This window comes from Setaria italica, chromosome VII (assembly GCF_000263155.2).
Source record: "Setaria italica strain Yugu1 chromosome VII, Setaria_italica_v2.0, whole genome shotgun sequence".
In the NCBI taxonomy this organism is placed as follows: Eukaryota; Viridiplantae; Streptophyta; class Magnoliopsida; order Poales; family Poaceae; genus Setaria; species Setaria italica.
In genome coordinates this window covers 26,385,072-26,394,463 of record NC_028456.1, presented here as the reverse complement: position 1 = coordinate 26,394,463, position 9,392 = coordinate 26,385,072, and positions in this window count along the sequence as shown.

Sequence of the window (9,392 nt, the reverse complement as noted above, 5' to 3'; positions counted from 1 at the left end):
GCATCCTCAATGGGCACATTAGTCCAAGATGGTTTCACTTTCGTCTCGTCGAAGTACAGTACCATCTTATGTACTCATTGTTGGGTCGCCAGTACGGTCCACTTTCAGGATCGCATCCTTCCTTGTTGTTCCACATGTGGATGTACCGGTCATGCTTCACCCTCCAATCATTTTCCTTGTACCGCTTTCTGCGGTCGATACTGCATCAGAAATTAGTGAAGTATTAGTATAACACGTTAATTGTGTTAATTGAATACCCTCCAATAATTATTTATTTCTACGTACCTGTGCAGCTGCTGCGAAGTCGATAATTCCAAAGGAGGGCACGGTTGCATCCTCCCAAACTGCCGCATCACCCTATGCGGCATATGAAACTCTACCACGTAGTACAGTATCATTGGGGTCGTGCACCTCCACAGCTCTCTATCTCTGTAGCACGTCGGTGAAAAGACGATCTCGCTAAGCTGCTGACGGTCATACGGTTTCCATTCCACCTTCAAAAATTTTCACGCAATACTTATTTCATCTACCATTATATGCAAGTTAGCTTAAAAAACTATTATGGTTACCAAATTACCTGGTACTGCGTGAGAACATCAAACTCGTTCGTGTAGGCCCTGTAGCGCCTATCCGGATTGCCACGAACGGGCCGCACATGCTTCCACACGTGATAGAACGTGGGAAGAGAATCGTGTCGATGCCATGGCTGAAATTGCAAGTAAGTACAATTGGTCACATGATACAATAGTTTTTCGAACATTAACGTAGAAAAAGGAATTAGCCGTTGTCACTTACATCGACACGGAGGCGGGAAGGTCGACCCACGGGCATTCGCTCCCAAATCCATATCTGGAGCATATAAGTGCACCCTCCAACATTAGAATCTCTCGCTGTGCGCCGGCAAGCCTCACATAACTGTCTGTACAGCCAGGCAAGAGCCGCTGAGCCCCAACTGTAAGTGGCTATGTTTTTTCCCAAACTTGACCTAGAATGGGAAGAACCATCCACGATACTGTGTTCCCAGCAGCATCTGGAAGGAGGAATGTACTGACAAAGTGCCATAGCCACACTCGAGCAAAGCGCTGCACGACCTCGTCATCTGCTCCCGGAGGACACACCTCGAAGTGCTCCCTCAACCATGCGGAGCTAACACCGGACGTCTTCTTCGAGCTATCTCCGCCCTCTGGCTCTGGCGGCCTAATCCCAATATGCATCTCGACCATATCACGCCAATTCTCATTCTGGATAATACCTGTCACTGGCAGCCCATGCAGTGGAAGGCCGAGTATCATAGCCGCATCCTGCATTGTGATGGTCATTTCTCCGAACGGCATGTGGAACGTGTGAGTCTCCGGACGCCACCTGTCGACCATAGCGGTCAACAGTGGTCCGTCCATTGGAGGGAGACCCCCCACGACCTGAACAGCGATATCCAAGAAACCTGCTCTCTGCAGGTACTGGGCGTACCGCTCATCCCACCTAAGTGGTGAGTGCACCCTAGCCCTCAGTGGTGTCAAATTCTGCAAAATATTATAAGAATATTTCAGTATGAGAAGTCAATCCAATTGTGAATAACGGGCTTCTAAAGTGGTAAGTAACACAAATATGATACAAATGACATTTTCAGTATGAAAATGTTTACACTCTACACAAGCGAATAGTAACGAAAGGCACATCCTTAATTAATTTATAAGAACATTTCATACGAAAATCTTGCAATTCTCATCCTAAGGTATGCATTCATCAGCAAAAAATAGCAACCATTGTAATACCTCATTCATGTCCGCGAGGTGGTGGGCACGGTGGTGCAAGTCGTAAGCAGCCTCAAGAAGAGGGTACCCCGGGGCCGCCATCCTAAAAAAACAACATAAATGATCGTTAGTAAAAAGCTTCATTACATGATAAGTACGGAAAATATGATAATGTACGGAAAATATGATAGGCAACGCGCATACCCAATTGTTCGAATTACCCGACCTATTACTGCTCGGTCTAGATTTAGTGCCTTTTGATTTTCTACTGCGGCATGTGCAATTCCTGATGATCTTGTGGCACTTGGAGCAACGATTTTCCGACTTGTCAATATCAAAATCACCAGTATCATAATCTGCAGAAAGCCTCCCTTCCGACACGTCCATCTCGCCTGTGAAACGCTTCTTCTGCCGCCTTCCTACTTTATTTCTCATTAAATTGGGGTTAGGCACGTACCCTACCCCTTCATATGCCGGCCATTGTGACGGATCTAGGTAAGGTTGAAAGCTTGATTCCCAAATTTTGATGGTATGCTCCCTAGAGTACAACGGTGACAAGTACATGGGGCTTTGAAAGTTAAGACCTCTTGCCTTGCAAGCTGTAATGAAGTGTGAACATGGAAGGTGCAACAATTGAGGAACATTGCAGGTGCACGAAACTTCGTGCAGATCCACTCTATAGTGTCGGCCTCCATGACTCTCACCCCCAATGTTAGTCGAACCGTAACTTCTTATAGAATACACCATCCTTTCTGGCCCGTACGGATCTGCTAAGTGGTGCACGGATCTAAGCTCAGCCTCTGATAAATAATTATCTGCAACTTGCCCAATTCTATAGCCTTGATCTAACATATCACGCGCCTTTCCCCATCGGTTCACAAAGTAGGCGTTGCATTTTTCGAATGTGTATTCAATAATTCCAGCGACGGGCCTACTTCGGATGCCTTTGAAAACTCCGTTGAGTGATTCCGAGAAGTTCGTGGTCATAATACCCCACCGCATCCCTCCCTCATCGAAAGCCTGCGCCCATTTATCCTTGTCCCTCATTTCACCCTTCAACCATTCTTTTGCGTCGTCGTTCAAGTCCTTCACTAAATCTTCTAACTTCTCACGAAATTCTCTCTCTGTATGAACCGTGCATAATAATTTCAATTTTCCAATCACACCATTGCTCTTCTGCCGACGCGACATGTTGGCAGCAAAGTGCCTCATGCACCACCTATGCACAAGCGGTGGAAAACCATCAATGTGGTCCTTTGCACAATTTAGAAGCCCATGATGCCTATCTGATATCATACACACTATCCGTGAAGGTCCAAGAACATTTACCCGAACAAGTTTCATAAACCATGACCAACTCTCATTATTCTCACTCTCGACCAAGGCAAAAGCAAGAGGCACAATCTGTTGTTCTGGATCTACAGCAACTGCCATCATTAATGTACCCTTATACTTGCCAGTCAAGAATGTACCGTCTACCAGTATCACAGGACGGCAATGTTGAAATGCCTCACTACATTGAGGGAAGCACCAAAATACCCGTTGCAGTATATGCTTCAACACTCCATTGTCAGGAACCATCATGCCACATGAGTCGATCCACCATTTAACTCCGGGATTGTAGTAGGTTATAGCTGAGAGTACCCTAGGAACCATGCCGTACGACTCCTTCCAGTCGCCCCAAAGCAGGGCAACAGCGTGTTGCTTCGCCCGCCAAGCCTTGGAATACTTCACACGGTACCCACTAAAGATGAAGATGGACTCCACGAGTGATGGCACCGATGTCTCGCTGTCTTTACGAATAATGCCTAGGATACGCCGTCCAAGGTACTTTGCTGTGCACTGTAGATGCTCTCGCTTCGGCTGTGACGACCGACAAGTATGCGGTTGCACAACATTTGAAATTCTCCATTGTCCGGTGCTTGATATTAGCCGAGACCATACACGCCAATGGCATCCTTGCTTGCACATCACATTGTATCTTAAGTTCTTGTCAGAGTGAACTACGCTAAAAGGTCTATGTAACCTCACCGCGTAGTCAGCCAAGAAAAACTTCAGCTCCTCAAGACTATTGAACTTCATCCCCTTCTTAATCACTGGACTCTCACCAATAGACGTCCCTTCTGCATTCACCATACTAGATTCACAAATTGCTTTGTGGACCTTACTTATGTCCTTATCATTGGGAACGGATGGCAGTTCGACATCACGTTCTTTTAACATCCGCAACTCACACTGGGTGTAAGAAAAACAATCGTCCATACGACGAATGCCTTCTACATCATGTACGGTTGCGGTGTCAAATTGCAGTCCATCCTCTTCATTTTCTACCCCGACGTTCTCATATTCATGCCCACCACTCTCAAATAGTGATTCCTCCTCTACCTCCTCACCTACTACCCCATCTTCCTCCAATTCACAATCTTCGGAACCCATAGAGACATTATCAACATCTATATTTGCTTCATCCCTCTCAAAAATGTTATTGGGAAAATCATCATTAGCAATAGCCAAGTCAAAATCACGTTCTGTTTCACCTAACACGTGATGCAATATTTCTGACTCCTGGGTACCATTATGGTTCACTACCGTCACTTCCTCCCTCATGACAACATTTGGGCCAGGCATACGAACAATTTCGACTATAACCTCCAAACATGCAACATTAGCTTCGTGCACAACATCCTTATAGTGCTTCCAATTCGCATCGGATGCTAACTTCATGAGAACATAATGAGCTCTAGCTTTCCCATAATCAAAACGACCTCTCAAACTTATCTCATCCACTCTACATCCATACTTCGTCATTACACGGTCAACTAAATCACTAAAACTTGGAGGACCATCAAATATTTCAATTGACTCATTCATATTCTCTAACTCCCCATTTTGTTTCACAACACCACCATGAAAAAATCGAACTAAACGATCCATCTACAAAATACAAACATTTCACCATGTCATATACACTACACATTGCACATATTCGACATATCAACTACACACATTACATATATTGGACAAATTACAAACAAAAAATACACATATACATTGCACTATACGATTCAATGAATATATCCTTAAATCAATAAGTTCTACACGTCAATATCGCGGGCAGAGACTCAATTGCGTATGAACTACGTATCATCTAACACAAAACATCATTGCATTTCATTGAAATTTCAAATCACTAACCTAACCCTAAGTCACCTAAACATCCTCCGATCTACCAAATGCAACGGTAAAACACGAGAATAAGTAGGGGAATACCTTCCACACGAAGCAGGGATCGATTCCCACTACTTTCCCCCACCGAAAACGCCGGATTTTGGGTGGATTTGGGGGTGGGGCGGCGGGGGGCGGCGCAGGAGCTTCGGGCTCGAAGGTTTCTGGAGGAGGAAGAAAGGAGGGAGGGAGGAGGAAGGGAGCCGGCGCGGGGCCTAAGTGTTGGCCCTGCCGCGCCAGGCGGCCTGGCGCGGCAGCTGCCGCGCCAGGCAGGCCGGCGCGGCGAAAGCGCGGCCCACGTCAGCGCCCGCCTGGCGCCGCGGGTCGCCGCTGACCCGCGGCGCCAGCGTGGCAGGGGGCTGCCGCGCCAGTGCATGTGGCGCGGCAGCATCTTCCTGCCGCGCCAGGCGGTCTGGCGCGGCCAAAAGGGTTAGGCCGCGCAAATAAACCCCCGCTGAGGTTATTTTTAAAAATAAAGAAAAAAAAGGGTTAAAAATAAAAAAAAATTCGCAAAATGGTCACATTCCGCAAGCGGCAAGCCATCCCAAGCCTGCATGTCGTGGGAGCCATCATAAATTGACGTATTGCCACCACTAGATTTGACCGTTAATCTGCCATCTCCATCACTAGGTTTGCGCCGCCACCAAAGATGGAATCTGCCATCACTAGGTTTGCGCCACCACCAAAGATGGAGGACTTCCATCCTAAGCAAACATGTATCATCTAGGAATGATCCAATGTCCGGAGGGACATATGACTCAGCAACGCGATTGCCGATTGGAACAGCAGCTACCCACCCTGACCTTCATATCATAGGAGACCCACTCGACATGCCCCACGACAACTCCTAAGCTAGAGCAAAGGAAGGTTGTGGATTTTCTTCGGCCAATGAACGTCAGTCTACTGTGACGGCACACAATTGAAGAGGGTTTTTTTTTATACCGGAAACGAAGAGGTGATTGTCCAATGGGGAAGCAAGCTCCGTCATGGATTTGGTAGAAAAGTAGAAACTTTACTCTTTGCTTTTTATGTGTTGTAGTTGAAATAATCTATTCGAGATGGCATCTTTACACTTTGTTTTAATGCAACTTTACTCAAATGGTTTCGGCCTTTTTGTGTTTGGTTTGTCACACCCATATGGTCACACGGAGATGAATATATTTTCTAGATCTAAATTTTGGATGTTGCGGTCATAAATTTTAAATGTCCAAATATCACGTTTTGACCGTTGTAGCTCTCTTCTCTTGCTAAACCAAGATAATGGATGGATGTTGTGTGGGAATTTTATCCTAGAATCGGATTGCAACGAGGCAAGTTAGTAAAGAAACATTCTAGTGCATTTCTTTATTTGCATGTATTATTTCTTCATGTCGCATATGCTTTTTCCTTATTGAAATGGCGGATGGTTTCATCGGACACCCAGGCGCTAATAAGTCCGAATTTCAAATCATTTAAAGCATCTCGATTTTCGACTTCCACAACTCATATTGGTTTCGCTGTCATGCACTTGAATGGACGTTATTTTCAATAGATTTGAATTCCTCGTCATCAAGTTAGCCATCCAAGATTTATGAAAAAAAAGTAAAAACAACAATTAAAATATAGAAACAGGTGCTGCACTAGTATCTCAAATCATCTTGGCATGTTACCGAAAACACGGTTGGTTCGAAAGGTTTCGAGAGTTCTAAGATTGCAGTAAGCGCTTTTTATCTATCTTGAAAGTAGTAGAACTTTCTTTAAGTGGAAAAAAGGTTGTCCGAAATAGAAATTTGCCTCATTTTCTTTCTTTTGGAAAATCCAACTTTCTCAGTTTGAATCTCTTCTCTCTGCTTAAAAAAACCAAGAGGCGAAAAAACTTCGTACGTCGGGGGACCCTCCGCTCCATCATCCCACGCTCCAGGGCGTGCGCGTCGTCCGTCTTCCATCCAACTGTCGCTCCTCTGCCTCCCCGCAGATCGCGCGCCTCCACGCCGATCCCCTCCCTCCCTTTGCCTTTCTACGGTAAAAACGGAACGCCGCCATCTCCGCCCTCCGCGTCTGCTCCAAAACCCGTCCGCTCCCTCCTCATCGCGCAAAAGCCGCCCTCCTCCGCTCCCTCTTCTATGACCCATCGGCTGTCCACACCGCCGCCGCGTCGTGGTCGCGTCGCGGGAGGACTGGGGATGGCTGCGCGTCTCCAAGCGGGCGCACTTCACGCCGGCGCACCACCACTCGACGTCCGCGGCGGCGGCGCTATGCCCGCAGCACCTCCTCACGGTGGCGTCCTCAACATCCTCCTGGTGGAGCAGATTGTGCGCTCCAAGATCTACCAGAGCACCTACTGGAAGGAGCAGTGCTTCGGCCTCACCGCCGAGATGCTGGTCGACTAGGCCATGGAGCTCTACAAGACCAAGCACGAGAAGAGCCTGTAGAAGAGGAGCCCTCACCTAATCGGTTGCCCTCGCTGTCCCTGATGTGCAGCCGTCGCCGGTGATGCCAGGAAAGGGCCTACTGTTAATCGGCCGCTGCAGCACTGCGTCATCCTCCAGCCCGAAGATTCGCATCGCCTGGTGAGTTTGCCACAGCATCACTCAGTTGTCCTGCAGCACCTTTAGTCTGAGTTTGGTTGCCGTTCGCCTCCACACGTGTCTGATCTTATCTCCTTCTTCTTGGGACTGCAAATCAAGACAACTATGAGAGCACCATCACCGTGCAAGTCAGGTGCAGGTGATGTCGTTTCCTCTTGTGCCATAGCCAGATATATGTCATCATGTTAACTATACAAGCGTTTTCTGAAACATTAGCTATGTGGTAGTACAATTAGATCCGAGAATAGAATGATGCTCATTTTATGATTTACGGATGGATTTCATGATGAATTTAGCCATTATACTTTGTTCCAGTTTAATTTTGTCATTCATGATGATATGTTGTTCAGGTAGCTTGATGCTATGGAGACGAACCAAAAGCCACTAAAAAGTGATGTGTTCTTGAATCTTGACTGACCAATGACCACATTGATCTACACAACTGAATTACCATGTCTCTGCTAATGGTGACATCATTATTGCAATTCTTTATGGTGTTTCATGCTTGCCACATCAGTTCTTGTCCCCTAACTGCCGATGGATGATGCAGATTTGGATCTTCGGCCATTTGGCCCATTGTGTATAGAAGGAGCTCGATGAAATGTCTAATAGACTGCAGTCTTGCATAAACTATCTGATGCCAAGGTACACCGACGGGTATTATTGGTCTCCATTGTTTATTTTCAAAGATGCTAGCTTCCTATCTACGTTGACATATTTGGTACTTGGCTGCTGCTGCTCGTCACTGTGTTGATCGGTGATGGTGTGCTTGGTGCTGGTCAGTAGTCACAGCATCAACGTTCTCATGATGCAGCTGGTGGTGGAGCAAAATGATTCTAGCAAGTGTGCAAAGGTGCCGACTTTCTCTGCACCCAATCACTTTCGTTTCTATGCTTTATTTTCAACCAGTTTTATTTTCTTAATGTAGCTCAAAATAGCATGTTGATAAGATCATATTGATTGTTGCGTAATATATTTGTTAATTAGGATTTGCATGAGACTAACTTATGAATTAATCATATGTCCTTGTCTGGATTTGTCTGGATTGTCAGATCCTGCATGTACTTCCGTAGGTATTTGTATAGCTAGAAAATAATTTCAGAGATCATAGAAAAAGAAGCACAATTATTTTCATTGCCATTGTTGTTTTTCCCTCTTAAATCACCATCTTATATCAAACTGCACAATTTCATTTCTTATATTCGGTGTACCTGCAGAGAATATACATTTGTGTTCCCCAGCCATACCTGGCGACCGATCTATGCATTCCTCCTATCATAGTCCTCTTCTTGCCTGCTATCATACAAGTATCAAATCCAACATTTCTAATGTTTTGAATACTCATTGCGCTAAGAAATCGTTTCCTGGATTGAAGTGCTAATAAAAGTGCTAAAGAACTGATTGATGCATGACATGGACAATGCTTGAGCTGAAAGAGATCATCCTGGGGTCTAACTGAACTTTCCGTGCAAGGTTGTTTGGTCAGCATCAAGGACACTGCAATTTGTGATAGTGAGAATGGTAAATACTGGTGGGTACAGAAATGATGTTTGGTTCCCTGTTTGTATCATCTAGTAATGTGCAGGCCTTTTCCTGAATTAAGGATTGTTCTGCAATAATTACCTTGTGTAGGGAGGAAATTTGATATCTATTCCTAGGAAAATGGTGTCATCTATGATCTACACCCCTTAGACGGTCAGTCATCTACTCTTCTGATTGTTTTGCATATTGCTAAGTAACAACAGTACTTGTTTGTGCAAATTTGATGTGATCTGCATCCCAAATATGGTCATCAGTCCTCTACTTTCGTGATGTTTTTAAATATCGCTAACATAAACTACTTTGAGAG